The 16,229-nt window shown below is 37.2% G+C and overlaps 1 protein-coding gene across 4 annotated transcripts in view; it reads left to right on the top strand.

Annotated features, from left to right (window-relative positions):
- Positions 1 to 402: 402 nt before the first annotated feature.
- Positions 403 to 16,229, top strand: part of LOC131430641 (ichor) — a 77,345-nt gene continuing 61,518 nt past the window's right edge. Inside the window, exons 1-2 of one of the 4 annotated variants that reach the window (XM_058595755.1) lie at positions 403 to 1,947; positions 2,422 to 2,739. The gene's annotated coding sequence lies outside the window, so the exon portion shown is untranslated. Of the gene's footprint in view, positions 2,120 to 2,377; positions 2,740 to 16,229 lie in introns of all 4 variants that reach the window. The other 3 variants (XM_058595754.1, XM_058595753.1, XM_058595756.1) reach the window with 3 other exon arrangements.

The raw sequence follows: 16,229 nt of genomic DNA, 5'->3' as shown, positions 1-16,229 counted from the left end.
TCTCGTTCTCCATCGATCCGATCCGGCCAGTTCGTCTCGCTCTTCCGCAGCATAATTCTCTCTTCTTCCGTGGCTCAGCCTTCTACGGTTGGGTTGATGTTGCGGAGCTGCGCCGGTTACAAGACACACTAGCCGAAGAGCAGGAGAGCCTAGTTTTGCTTCTTGGTTTGCACCACTTCACACGGGTGCGAATCGAAAGAACACAGCAAAAAGAGCGAGAGAAAGAGTAAACATAGCACTGGTAAGGAGCTAGCCTTGTTGAGACCCCCTGTTGGTGAGGCCGGGTGGAATTGTTGTGGCTGTATATGCAGAAGAGAGAGCAATACTGACGGAAGCAGCAAGGAGGAACGAGGTTGATGATCATAGTTTTGTGGGACCGCCAGCCAGTTTGTTTTCGATCGTTGCTATATGCGTTTGCTGCGCCCTGACGTCGTCCCACGACAGCGTGTCCGGTCTGGCTGCTTCCGCGTAACGAGTGCCCCCCAGTGTTCCGAGTGGGTGTTCTAGAACTTCTCCGGTCACTAGAACTCGGTGTGATCGATCAAGGATATCTTATCGTAGAAGGTGGAACGGCGGGTTCATCGTGAATGTGAATACCGAGTAACTTAGAGTTCCCTAATGACCTACTTCGGTTTCCCGACCGAGTGTGTGAGTGGGATCGAAAGTGCTTTCAGTGGAGGAATCGAGTGACTTGATCCGCTGGGAGGAGATTGATCCCTTGAAAAGGATTGAAGCGAATGGGTGATGTTGGAAAAGGATATTGACCCCGAGAGAAAAGGATGAAAAAATGTGAGGAAGTTTTTGAGGCACATGATTTTGGCCGAAAATAAAATCGGCAACTAATGACAACGCGACGACTAAAATAAATCATTAGTGTAAACATCTGCCCAAAGTAGGCCGAGAACTTGAAGCTTTTAGTGTGCTTTAGAAATTTGTGAAAAGGTGTCAAGTCAGGGGAAGAAAACTTGAAAACTATCTTACTCTTTAGTAGGTTGACCTACATTCTTCCACACGAGTGATTCGAGTCTCTCCGCAAAGTGGCGACGTCATCACGGTCGGATTAGTGGCTGCGGTTGCCTTGATCGTGATTTTCATTCATGAGAGCGCATGTTCGCGAGAGAAATTGAGCGTAGTGGAAGAAAGTTGCCAGCCGAAATAGTGTGTGAGTGAGTTGGTTCCACCTATTGCTCTTGGCGTTGGCACGTTTTTTGTGTTTTACTGTGAATATATTTGGAATTGGCAACTTTTTCATAACGACAATTGTGACATATTCAGTGATACTTACCCGTCTGGAATAGGAGCAAAAGGCACGGCGAAAAAAAATATATCACCGCTGGTAATACATTTATGAATGCAGATGACCCGGATATTAAAAATACTGAGACTACACGCTATTGTTGCGATTTGCATTTAATTGTGTCAAAGCTGTCCGACGTTCTGCGCTTCCATGGATATGTGTTAATTAGATTGGCGCACAGCAGAGGAGAAAGAGATAACAAAGGGGAAACGTTGATAGTGAACAGTGAAAAAAAACAACAACCATCGTACACAACCAGTGATCTGATTAAGATCCGCGCCCCGTACCTTCCGATCGTTACGCTGGAGGCTTTGCCGTGACAGCGTGGTTTAGTGAGCGAGGCGTGCTGTTTAACAAAAAAAAGAGGGTGACGAAAACGGAAGAAAGGAAAAATTAAAAAATTTAAAATGTATTGAGGTGAACCTAATGAGAGCAAAACAGCCTACAGAGGTAGGCCGCATCTAGTAAACCCAAATATTGTGTGACACCAGTGCGAGCTAAATTGACTAGATTAGTGCGTGATTTGTTTGAGTTACCACATTCCAAAATAACCGAAAGTGAAAAGTGTCATTCCCGAGGAAAGCTGATTCACCGTTGGATACACCAAAGTGTTCTTAACTTCTAACCCACCAGGAAGAAAGGACTATTTTGTATATACGCGTCGCAGCAGCAGTCTTCTTATAGGCAGAGCAGCAAAATTTGAATCTCCCCGAAAAATAATTTTCTCGGTTTCTCAAATTTTCTTCGCCTATCTGTCTTTGTTGGATCCACAAACTTCCGGCTTGTACAGGATACCTCTAAACTTTTTTTCAGTGTAGTTCTGTGAGTATGAGTTACTTCTTTCCACCCAACGTAACTATTAACCTGGTCTTAATCTAACACAGTAACACAGATCCTTTCTTTCCGCCTATTTGGTACTAATCAGTGTCATTCGAAATTATACTAACCCCATACCTCCCCAAAATCCGCTTCATCTAACACTCCTAATCATACCCAAGTTTAGACCCTAAATTTTGCTATTTTTCGGGGATTCAAATCCTGTTCTCCGTTGCAAACAATCACTGTTCCGGAACCCACAAGAAATCTAGCTAAAATCGTTTAAAATTCAATTTACGTACTAAAAGTGCCCAGACACTGCCTTCCGGATCGATCGGAAAGGGAACTACACTCACGCACGGTGAGTCCAGTGTTCGGAAAAGTGAACTCATAAATAGGGAAAGATTAGCCCGATGGCACCGATTTGACCTGACCTGACCTGACCTTACCAGCGCCATTTATGCCAGTACACCTGCGTGCAGAAGTGATCCCATTGTGTTAGCCTGTGCTCAGCGCTGAACGATCGTGACGCCATCAGGCAGCCGGCTTGGCGGTGGCGACGGCATCAACGAGAGGTCGCTGAACTGCGTGTCGTTCGGTTGGATTTGCGGGCAGTGCGTTATTATGCAAGTATTTATTCATCGATGACATTTGCCACTTGTGCTATTAATGATCTGCAAACAGGTCGGTGATGGGTTTTCAGGACCGGTGAAGGTGATTGACTATAGTTCACGGGTTCCTCGTGATGACGTACACTGATTTATTTTGGGTGGATGATTATAGAGCTATCAGATAAATTGAAATTACAATCTAAAAACGTTGTAGAAACAGTGGTAAGTTTCCATCGTACTAACTTATTCAGCTTTTCATGTATATACCGCACCTTGGAAGGACCTTAAAATTATAACATAGGTTTTAAACTGTTGCGTTTACAACATGCTTATAAAAACTATACTCAAAGCGAATATTTCGATCAACTCACCTGAAACTATTCCCTCTAGTACTAACCTTAAGATTGTTGTTTACGACAGTTTGCGAAGGCGCCGCGTTTCATGCATCCTGAGACAACTTTAAACACGTTTTTCTCGAAACACGATCTTCAAAATCGGGCGAACTCATAGCAGTTACAAATCTTAATCGATTGTTTCCAAATTTTGAGGAGACTTTTATAAACACATTATCTAGTATATCACGTAGGAGTTTTTCTTGATTTGTTGTAAACTTTTATCCTTTCTCTATAGAATATATATTTTCTCAGAGATGGCTGAACCGATTCAAACAAACTTATGCTCGTTTGAAAGCTACTGTTGGGCCATTGATCACGTTCAAAGATCAAACGGCTGTGACTTTTGGTTCCGGAGATATGAAAGTATAAGTGACGTAACCGACAAAACACGTTGATTTTTACCGCTCTTATATATATAAGGGTGCCAATATTTTGGGATCACCTTTAATTTCGTAAAGCGCTAGTGCTCAAAAGTTTAAGCACCTCGAAAAATGTCCTCATGCAAAATTTTATCTAAATCGGACATGCGTAAGAGGTGCTGCCCGGCGGTTAAGGTTTGAAAATTTTCGATCTTGAAAAAGCACCATAGGAGGGGAGTACATGAAATTTCCGAAATCGAAAATTTTTTTTGATGTCAAAAATCTTAAAATTGCATGAAACGTCGAGATTTAGTGTTATCTCAAAAAAATTTTTTTTTTAAATCGACTTTCTGGGACTTTCGAGATGACACTAAATCTCGACGTTTCATGCAATTCTAAGACTTTTGGCATCAGAAAATTTTTTTTCGATTTCGAAAATTTCATGTAGCTTTCACTATATTTCCGGAAAACGTTTTTGAAATTGTCCTATTTTTTGACGCGCATGGTGGCCTTAACCCTTAAATTCCAGACTTTCCAGATGGAAGATTGTTCACTATTTTCCGTTTAATTGATAAATTATAACTAATTTTTCTAAACGTAATTCCTAAGCCTTTTGCCTGTATAATTCTGGTCAATAACTCTAGAAAAAACCTGTTTTAGTCCACCTAGTGGTGTAATGATGCCATTCTTATATTAATCATTCTGTCATGTATAATACTGTGGTATTCTTTAAAATAATTTTCATCGATTCTTGAATTAATAATCGAAATCGCTTTGTTTGACCATCTACTGATAATGACTACATTGGAGCAGTTTTGATGTCGATTTAGAATTTTTTTGAAGTGTTCTGTTTCACGCCTTTAAGTGATTGTATAAAATTTTTAACATACTTTACCCTATAATTCCAAAACCGAAAGTCGGATCCAGATGAAATTCAGAAGTTTTGTATATAACCATAAGACCATTCATCTAAATTTTAGATTTTAAAAATCGGTCACGCCATCTTCGAGTACGCTTATTTACTTATTTTGCACATCTTACCCCATAACTCCGGAACCGGAAGTTTTTTCCATATAAAATTCAGGAATTTTGTATGGGATCAGCTTGTGAAAATCAGTTCAGCCATCTCTGAGAAAAGTTGGTTCACTTATTTTAACAATTTTTTGCTCATTTTACCCCATATTTCCGGAACCGGAAGTCGGACCCAAATTGTATTCAGTAATTATGGGATTATGGGTATGGGACTACAAGACCTTTCATTTGAATCTGAGTTTGTGAAAATCGGTTTATCCGCTTCTACGAAATGAAAGTGATTTCCGGTTTGAAGTACACGATCACTTTTTATCGATACTTCCGGAATCTGAAACGAAAATTTTTTCATCAACTAACCTAATCTGTCCTATTCAAGAATTATACGATTATTTGAATGTATTGGATTGAATTTTTCCGTGTCATGTATAAAAACACGCCTCAGAAAATAAATTTTTTATACCTATCAGTTTGTAATTCCAGAACCGGAAGTCGTATTCGGATGAAATTCGGTAGGATTATATGGGGTTGTAAGACCTTTTATTTGAACCTACATTTGTGAAAATGGGATGAGCAGTCTCTGAAAAAATCGATGAATCGTTTTTAGTTATTTTTGCACATATTACCCCGTAACTCCCGAACCGGAAGTCGGATCCAAATGAAATTCAATAGCAACCTATGGGACCATAAGACCTTTAATTTTCATCTTTATTGAAGAGAATTGGTTGAGTGGTCTCTGAGAGAACTGAACTGAGTGAAAAAATGAAGAAAAAATTTTTTGCACATTTTGTCCCGTTACTCCCGAATCGATTCGGGTCAAATTCAATAGCAATCTATGGGACCAAGCGACCTTCCATTTGAATCTAAGTTTTTGAAAATCGGTTTAGCCAACTCCGAGGAAATCGATCGCACATTTTTGTTACATACACAAATACATAGCCATACAAACACACACACATATTTGCTCAGTTCGTAGAGCTGAATCAAATGGTATATGACATTCGGTTAAATAGTTGTTTTTCGCAGTGATTGTATAACCTTTCTATATGAGAAAGGTAAAAACATAAACACTGCACTGTAAATTACTAGGAAACGATAATTACAATTTATAATATTTTGGTTATTTTCGAGATATGATTAATTCATTGCTACCGAAATTTAAAAGTAAACTGGTAACTTCTCAGAAATGCATCGGATGTGTTTCGTTCCGGGGGTGTATTTTGCTCCACCATCCCCTACTATGCACAAAACATTTCTAAATCTTCAATTCAATTGGAACTACTGGTGCAATTTGGCATTGACATTGACGAAAAACTTTATTCTACATGAGAGCAATCCTCGAATTGTATAGTAGGTCATCAGACTTCACATACTCTGATTTGAATGAAACTTTGCATACGTGTTTAATTTGATGATGAATTCACTTTTCACTGATGCAGAGACCAATCCGCCTCAAGACTGACTGTTAAAAAAGAGCGGGGGAATTTTTGTAGACTTTGTTCATATTATTATAGCTCGGAAAATTTAAATTGCACCGCAATGTTGTTGAAGAAGAAGTAGAAGGAAATCACTTTCAAAACGATATATCCTGAAGAAAAATGCTTCCAGATTTTAGAAATTAATCCATTACTTTTTTAAATCCATTTAAAAAAGTATCTTGAATTTTGTCTTAAATAATTTTATGGTTTTTGTTTTATTTACATTTGATGCTAATTTAGTTAGTGTGAATTGGAAAGAGAGGAAGTTACAGATAAAACATTTTTTTTTGACTGACCTTATGATCATCATGTGAAAAAGTCATTTAAAAATAGAATATGATACTACCGATCAAATTTCATATGTTTAATGATTATGAATTCTACTCATACAAGAACAGTGATTCAAAAACCATACAACTATCAGTCGATGTGTTGGTTTCAATAACAGGTTTAAGGGGCGGGTAGGGTCTAACACTTTTGAAAAGCCATTTTTTTCTTAATATTTTTCTATAGTAAAACATTTCAAGAGGATTCTGTGAAATTTTCAAACCTATTGGAACGAAACTCTGGAAGTTATGGGTTATCATACTGTGAAGAAGCAAGAGCTCGGCGCACAGGAACAAGAGTTCTGCTTCGTTTGGCTTGAAAATTTTCACAAAACATTCATAAAATGTTTTATTAAGACGAAATACAAAGAGAAATTTGATTTTTCGAAGGAAAAAAACCTGCTTCTATCGATTTTATAGACAATAAACTTTAAACTCGTTTCCCTCTAAAGCAGGTTTTGAAAGTCCGTGTCCATCGTTCTTCGAAAACTGCTTCACCCATTTTTTCAAACTTTGCACACACTTTTTACATATAAAATACCAGACCCCAACGTTTTCCTTTTGGATTTATGTGACTTTCAGTAGGTTTTACAGCTACAAAATCGCATTTTTTACTTTAAACAACCACCAAAAAATTTAAAAAAAATAAAAAACGTTGAGATCTTGAAAAACATCTACTAACATAGCTATGCTGCTTTGATTTGTTGACTTCTGATTAGTTTGCGCTGAGATACGGTGGACACCACAAATCATGATTTTTAAGAAGCGTCCTCGAAAATTCTCCTTCACCGGTTTATTTACCATAAATTTTCCACAAAAAAAATGAAATGTTGTACGAATGATACTTTGTATTGCGCAAAACAAGTTTAGCGATAGCTCAAAAAAATGTTGCAAAAATAGTGGTTTTTCTTTCAACCGATAGGGAAGTAATACCAAGAATTTTCATTACGCGTGTAATTGTATGTGTCTCAAATAAAGTAACTCAATATTCTCATCGAGTTTCGCAAACTAAATTTTAAGAGTTATTTGATTTTTGTCCGGTTTCGGCTTTCGGTTCCGGAAATTAAAATTACTATTTCACTCAATTCACTCGGAGATAACTGAATCGATTTTCATAATTTAAGATTCAAATGAACCCTCATAACGAATGAAGCTAATGTTTCCGCAAGCCTAGATTCACACGACGTGAATTTACACGATTACAAGTATGTAGTTTACAAGAACTCGTTAGTAGGTTGTCCAACCAACACATTTAGGCTATTCCTGTCCCCAAATCTCCATCCATCCCGGAATCATCGGAGGCAGGGGTCCAAAGAGAATCCGGAGAAGAACTCATCCATTTTTTTTAAGTTTCTAGAGACGCCTTTAAATATAATCTGAATCCGACTTACGTTGACGAAATTATAAGGTTATGAGTGTTAAACTAATCTCAAATCCCTAAAAAACGATGATGAAAAAGTTGTCAATACAACAATAGGTGAATTAGAATAGTTTTTACGCAGTACTATTGTGGTTTATAGGTGGGAAATTGCACGGGCAAATTGTGAGGATTTTCCAAGATAATTGATTTTAAATGTAAATTTCCAAAACGTTTTTATTGTACGTGTTTAATGCGAGTACCATTAAAAATCGTTAACATTTTCTTCCAATATAAATATTTCACCTTAAAAGCAGCAGTGGATAACTAATGCATAATTAAAATGTACCAGCGGTACACTGTTATCTGCGATCAAATACATTGCAATGATTAGAAATTCGCTGCTAAATCACAACATTATTTTTTATGAGGACGGGTATAGCGTGATGCATAAGTCGATGCCCTTCACGCAGTCTGTCTGGGTTCGATTCCCAGCTCCGCACACAGGGTAAGGAAGTTTTTCTGACCGGAGAGGCGAATGACCACAACTTACTCAACAAAAAAATTTCTTTTCATATTCAATATTGTTGTCTTCCTTAAAGTTGGTTTTAGGACTGGTTTTAGGAAACCTTCCTCAAAGTTGTAGAATGACTTATTTTAGGAAAACTTTCTGTGTATAACAATACTCCTGTTATTATAATCATCGCTTTAAGAACTATTCAAATCTGGACAAGAATACAGCAACCTCACAATTATTTAAAGCTAGATCTTATGTTTCATTGCAAACACAAAACAATGAATATTGCCCTCTAACATAAATGGTTTACCTTGATCTTTACAGTTGATTAGGAACCGACTTTTTAAAATTCGAGAGACACATTGGTATTTCATATCTGTGTATTTGACAGGAAACTAGGCCTCCGTGACAAGTAAAGTATAACAATGTCTTCAATACCGGATATGAACCTAAATATTTCCACAAGAATTTCCTTTACTTTTTGGCAATGTACATGGCAAAGCAAACCATTGGTATTACATTCCTGTAGTGGAATTTGACCTTCAGTTCAACAGACTTCGTAACCGATTCAGAGTGTATAGAACCATTACATGGCTGGTGCTACGATCCAACTGACAATACGAATCCTTCCAGGTCGGGGCTTGAACATACGACAACTGGTTTGTAAGACCAGTGCCCTATGCCTTGAATCACCAACCCAGGACAATGTACATGGGGATTGTCTAGATAACGTGGGTACTTCGATGGTGGTTGTATCCTTTTGGTCCTGAGGGTCCACAGGTTCGTTGGATTTGACAGTGCTTTTCGCAACACTGACCATTGGAGTTCTCGTTGAATACGCGTTTAATTCCTCGCTAATTGTTGTTTTTATTCTGGTTAATTAAGATTTATTCGGGTGCAATACCAACCGTTAATACTAAAACCGCTCATTCATGTATCTCTTTCAAATTCATGTCTAAATATTTCGAGAACGACTACTTCTAGAAAAAAAGCAAATAAACTATTTCACTTATTTTTTTTTTATTTCATTGAATTTCATGTCAAGGAATTTTAGACACAATATTAAATGTTCTACTACGTAAATTCGCGTGAGCTGCGACGCACCATTTATGTGCATCTAATAAGATGTAAAATCACAGGGTTTTTTTTAAGTGTGTAGTTCGAAAAATTATGAAATAAAAAACAAAAGATCGATAAGCAACAGTGCGACTTGATCCAAGAACCATCAGATCACAAAACACGCCATTTAATCGGCTGAACCACAGAAGCGCATATCTGGTCAATGAATAATTGTCACATATATAGTCATACAACGGCACTTGGTAGCCGAAGGTAAATTACACCCGAAGCCTGTAAAATACTGTACGAATAGCATATTGCATCATTTGACAAGTTAAGTTGCCATGTCACCTGTGGAATTCATTTTTTTCTGTGAATGACGATTTTTATTACAAACTGAAAGTTTTCCAAATGCCTTCAAATTATTTTTAATGTATTTTTAAAATTACCATGAAATGTTGATTTTAATAACTAGTTTAAAATCATAACAACGCAAACTAATTTAATGATCATCTTGTTTTATTGAAATTTTTTAATCATTGAAAAATAATCTAACTATTTTATCTGTGTATAATTTTTTGCAGCGCATCTACAAGCACAGTTCGAAAAAATCTTGCGATTTTACATTTTATAAGATGCACATAAATGGAGTGTCGTATTTCACACAAATTTATATTCAAGAGCATGTACAATTGTGTTATTTAAAAATAACATGGCTTCAATTCGAATGAAATAAAAAACAAAAGATCGATAATAGCAGCGCAACTTGAACAGATTAGAGAACATTAGATCATAAGCTTACCGGTTACTCAATTGAACCACAGAAGCACTTATCTGTTTGTTGAATAATTGATACATATAAATCTATACAGCGACCGTTGATACCGGAGTGCAAATTACACTCGTAGCATGTATAATTCTATGCGAGTGGAATATTTGAAAAATTAAGTACACACTTTAAAAAAGCCCTGTGATTTTACATCTTATTAGATGCACATAAATGGAGCGTCGCAGTTCACGCAAATTTACGTGGAAGAACATTTAAAGTTGTGTCTAAAACTCCATGACATGAAATTCATGGAAATAAAAAAAAGAACTGATAGTAACCGCCGCGACTTGAACCGAAAATCGTCGGATCGCAAGTACGTCTGTTAGTCGCCTGAACCACAGAAGCATGCATCTGCTTGGCTGGTAAAAGGTGCATTTAAATTCTACAGTCGAAACCAGTAAAATTCAAGCTTATCTAACATTAAGTCATTACAAATAAAATTTTCCGTCATTTGACAAATTAGACCTTTATGAATTACATCGTATGAGAGATTATGTCACCTGTAAAATTCAAATTTTTTTGGAGTGTAGTTATGAATCGTTTGTGGAATTATGTCACCAGTAAAATTCATATTTTTTTTCTGTGTAGCTTTTTTATCATTTTTATATAATTTACTGTTTTCGAGTTACAACGATCTCAAGAAATCCGGCGAAATACAACGAAGGTCAGAGTTCTTTGAGCCCCAAGTCTAAATACCTCGAGAACGTAACGTGATCTGTTTAATAAATTTATAAATAAAATATTTAGAAGAGTTTCCATTCGTTTTCAAGCGCTCACGTCAAATGTTCGTTTTATTAACTGGTAAAAATAAAAACATTGCATAAAATTTATAGGACGTATTCTTTATTACTTTTTTAAGGGATTCTTTAAACAGTTTAACTATCAGTTCCCGAATTACAACGATTTTAATAAAGCGCATGTACAAATACATTAACCCTTTTTGAACCAACTAGCCGTCGTGTCGATTTTATCTCTCTATCCGTGCAAAACAAATGGTTTGCCATACTCTATACATGTGCTAGTTTATAATTTTAGTCACTATCATAAAAAATATCAAACGAGTGAACACGTTACTCAATGTGATATATATCGGATAGCAATTCGTTTTTATTAAAAACAAAATCACTGATATCATACGTCAAAATTCCGTGCCACTTGAGCCAATTAGTTCCGAAACACTTCTAGCAGGTGTTGGTGGTTCAATGCATAGGGTGCTGGTCTCATAAACTAGTTGTCGTATGTTCGAGTCCCGACCTGGGGTGGTATTATGTATCTCGATTCGACTAAAATTTTATCGAATCGACCACGTTTCGTATTATGGTTTTGATTCGAAGTCGATCATCGACCTTCGTTCGACTTCACTCAAAGAAGTATTAGATTATCGAGAAGTTTTGGCATTATGGAACCAAAACAATCGAGCTCGTAAACGACTGAACTCGATAAGAAATGGTCGAAAGCCTTATTACTATCGACTATCGACTATGAGTTTTCGAATACGTTTCCTTTTTATTTAAAGGTAGTTATCGATAACATCTTAGATTTTCACAAACAAATTATAATAAAAAATATACATATTCGTATTGATAAGCTTTATTCTAATGCATTGCTTTGAATATCATTATATATTTTGTGTGTTTGCCGTATTATGTACAAGTCGAACCGTTGAAAAAACATATTAATTGAAAGCTGCGTGGTATTTATTTAAAATAACAAAAGTAAGTCGAAACTAACCTATGCCCAGTAACTGTAGTTTGTAATCAAATTTCTAAATCCAGTGGACAGAAAACGTCGTGGAAAAAGCTTTTTCGCTTAATAACAATGAGCGAATAATGTTTTCACCCATATATCTAACTCAAGTAAATTGCATTTTTTTCAAACACCTTAAAAGTATTTAGAATATACCAAAAGCATCACAATCTTGTGCTATCAGCGTGTATTTGACTCTTCAATAGTACCTAAATAGATTATGAATACTACAAAGAATGGGTTGCTCCTGGTATATTAAAACTAAAGCAATATCTCCTATATTAAATATGACAAAAAATATTACAATGAAAGCAACAGAATCTAAAAGCCTTTGATCAAAACTACACATATGGATGACGTAAATTATATTAGACTTGCAACAATACATGAAAAACACATAATTTTGTTTATTATGATTTCAAAAGTTCATCGATAAATTGTGTACAAGAACACGCTTGAAAAAATTCTTCACGTTTTCAAATGGAGTGGAAACAAATCTGCTTCTTGGTTTAAATTTCAGAAATGTGTTCATGGTAATTTCGTGGAAACTTAAAACCGCAGTATTATAAACATTTTTCTTCTTTTCAGTACTTGAACCGAATAAATGTAATCGAAAATACCCAAACAATAATTCACAGCTTAATTTTTTCATGATAACAATGTATATGGGTTTGCTTACCTATGTTTGTTATGACAGTTCGAGCAGCGTCAGTCGAAATCTAGTACCACATTGTTAGGATCTCGATCACGAGGTCGAAAGCGATACGTAATGCCACAGTTCAGGCGAATCGACTTCAAAAATAATCGTTTCGAGCAACTCGATTCGAGATGCATAATGTCAGCCCTGGTATGATTCTAGGTATCAGTAGTATCGTAGTAAAAGCCATGCAATGTTTCTAAACGCCAAGAATCGGCTGCCAAGTCTGTTGAAACTGAAAGGTAAAATTCCACAAAAGAATGTAATAACAAAACTTTGCTTTGCTTTAATATTTGTAAAATCCTCGTATATTTTCATGTATTGTTTGTTGGGTTTAACAGATGAAATGAAAGTTCGAGAACATCTCGTCGCACATTACGATGCATGTCGGTTGCAGCAACCAGTCAGCTTCCTAGTGCGGAATTTGGCCACAGTATTCTGTTTATTGGCTCAGTGAGGCTCATTCCTTGTCTAGAAGATATAAAGTCCGGCGCACTCGCATCCCGAATCGAAAGGTTTGGGTTGTGCTTGTAGTAATCCCTCACCTTCCTTGCATTCACGAAGTTGCATTTGTTCACTCATCTTCTACTGCCAGCTTGGTCGTCTGGGTTTTCTTGCACGACTTTACCCCACGGGGACACGAGTCGAATTATCGATTCCCAACTGTTTCGCGATCCACTGCGCATAATTTTTTTCGAAGAATTTCTTGCTTGAATGATGACCACTTGACAGATTGTTGCGAAATTTTACGCTCATAACTACTTTTACCTAAAACTCCATCAATCCCATGCAATAATTTTTTTTATTTTTTTAGTACAATCTCTAAATCCTATCGGAAATCAAAAATCAGAACAAAGTTTCTTTGCGCTCAAACAAACTTCCCGAGAAGAATAATCTCGTTTTGTCAACAAACTCGTCGAGGAAACTTTTGAGACATTTCAATAAATTATCTCATTATGAATCATATATTCAAAAATTTTCTGTAAACGAAATATAAAAACGACATACATGAATAACCAAAACCAAATACCAGAAATAGTTTTCAACTCTCATGTGGCTATTGACAAAACGCATTGACTGGTTCATGGGTGCACATAGTGACACGTGCATGCATCCACGGACCCAAATATATTATTCGTTCCATTAGCCCGTTCGAAACCGTTCGCTGACTTAAACCGATAATTATTTCCACCGGCTTTCGCAACCCGCTAGCCCAAAACATTGAAACAACTCTCTTATTTCAGAGTCAATGTCACAACCATGGTTTGATGCAACCACTGCAGGTTTTAGATCGCCGAACCACCGAACCTTGCCGGTAAGTTTAAGGTCATCCTTCCAACGGCACATCAGGGGCCTATCAGCGCCACACCGAATCCGTTCGTTTCATTTCTCCGCTCGCCCGTGAGCTTTGAGAAACATCTAACTGCGCATATTAAATGGATCTCCGTTCGGTTGAGTGAGCGTCATACATAAATTCATATACCCCGACTTGCCAACCTACACCTCCGAGGTACAACGTTTCACAACACTTTCTGCAGTACGGAGCGAACCTTGGAATCATCTGACTGACCGCACAGAAGGAAAGATCTATTAAAAACCTTGCCGCAGTCCGGGGTCTTATGCACCGCAAAACCGACGATCTGACGCAGATGGTGCAGATTGGTTGATGGGTGTGAGTTTTTTGGTGAGCGGATTACGGGGGCTTTGGACACCGTTCGCCACACATTCGTTTGTCCATGGCAGCGGAGTGGGTGTTGGGTGGGAGCTGTAACTGAGACTCTTGCTACGAGCTGTGCGTGTGGGGCGGCAGGAGCGAGTGGAAGAGGCCAAACACATTCTGCCGTTAGTCGCTTCACAGTCGTTGATCATGATCACAATCCGTCGTTCATGGTCAGCTATTTAAGTGGTCCGACGGAGGTGCGTAGACCTGGATGAGCTTCTTTGTTGTTGTTGTTGTTGTTGTTATTGTCTCTAACTCTATAGGGGCTGCTACTCCGATGCACCAGGCGTACGATGATAAAAATGATAATGATTCGGCGATAGATTGCTATAACTGCCAATAAAACGGGCTGCTTGGTGTCGGTATCAAAAGTTTGGTGCTGTTCTGATACTTTTTGAGATCGTTAGGTTTCGTTAGGATTTGTTGAGCGATTCATAACCTATGAAGGTTTCACGCCCTGTACTTGATAACAGTTTCTGTATATATTATTGCTACGCGAATGGACAATTCATTGGAAATAATATACTAAATTTATTGGATTCATAGTTCGATAAATTTAACTCATTCGTTCCTAATTTTGGTGATGAGCCCGAAATATTCATATTGGAATCGCATTACTGTTATTATTAACGTTGTTACCGTTGTAATCATTGATGTCTTTGCAGTCGTTGTTTTTTTTTTCTTTATTGATTAATTCGACACGACTCAATACTCTAAAGCTAAATAGAACTGGGCTGCTATTTAAATTTTGTGCTATAGAAAAGAAAATATAAAATTAATTCCTGTCCTTTAGGATGAACGGTTCTAATTACTATCCACCGAATTAAGGGCAGGAATAAAGGTTTAAGGGTTCACGCCCTCATCCATTGGTTCGGTATCGGTTCGGTAAATATTGGTGTTTAGTTTAATTTTCTTTCATGGTTAGCTGGTGCAGACATAAATTGTTGTTATTTATTATTTATTTATTATTACGACAACGCTCATCTGACAACAAGTCTTAATGAACTAGACTATAAACTAATAAAACTAATTAACTGTTTGGTTCCTTATTCTTTTTTTTTTTCATAAATACGTTTATTCCATTGGCAATAACAGATCGGCTGAAAAGTTCGTATCGTTTCTATGAGAGGGCGCCACTAGAATTAAATCCATACCATTTTCAGTTAGTACCAACCTTCAAAAGATACGTGTATAAATTTGACAGCTGTCTGATTATTAGTTTGTGAGATATTGCATTTTGAGTCAAGCTACTTTTGTTATTGTGAAAAAAATGGAAAAAAAGGAATTTCGTGTGTTGATGAAACACTACTTTTTGATAAAAAAAAGTGCCACCGATACCAAAAAGTGGCTTGATGAGTGTTATCTAGACTCTGCACCGGGCGAAGCAACAATTCGTAAGTGGTTTGCAAAATTTCGTACTGGTCATATAAGCACCGAAGACGATGAACGCAGTGGATGTCCAAAAGAGCCTGTTACCGATGAAAACGTGAAAAAATCCACAAAATGATTTTCAATGTCCGTAAAGTGAAGTTGATCGAGATAGCTGACACCTTAAAGATATCTAAGGAACGTGTTGGACATATTATTCACGAATATTAGAAAGCTTTATGCAAAATGGGATATGAGAAAGCTTTGTGCAAAATGGGTGCCGCGTGAGCTCACAATCGATCAAAACCAACAACGAATTGATGATTCTGAGCAGTGTTTGGAGCTGTTATATCGAAATAAAACCGATTTTTTCGTCGATATATAACAATGGACGAAACATGGCTCCATCACTTCACTCCGGAGTCCAATTGACAGTCAGCTGAGTGGACTGCACGCGATGAACCGAACCCAAAGCGTGGAAAGACTCAACAATCGGCCGGTAAGGTTATGGCGTCTGTATTTTGGGATTCGCATGGTATAATTTTCATCGACTACCTTGAAAAGGGAAAAACCATCAACAGTGACTATTATATAGCGTTATTAGAGCGTTTGAAGGACGAAATTT

The sequence above is a fragment of the Malaya genurostris genome, chromosome 2 (genome assembly GCF_030247185.1).
Source record: "Malaya genurostris strain Urasoe2022 chromosome 2, Malgen_1.1, whole genome shotgun sequence".
In the NCBI taxonomy this organism is placed as follows: Eukaryota; Metazoa; Arthropoda; class Insecta; order Diptera; family Culicidae; genus Malaya; species Malaya genurostris.
The sequence above is the reverse complement of the archived record's forward strand: the minus strand, read 5'-3'. Positions and strand labels throughout refer to the sequence as shown.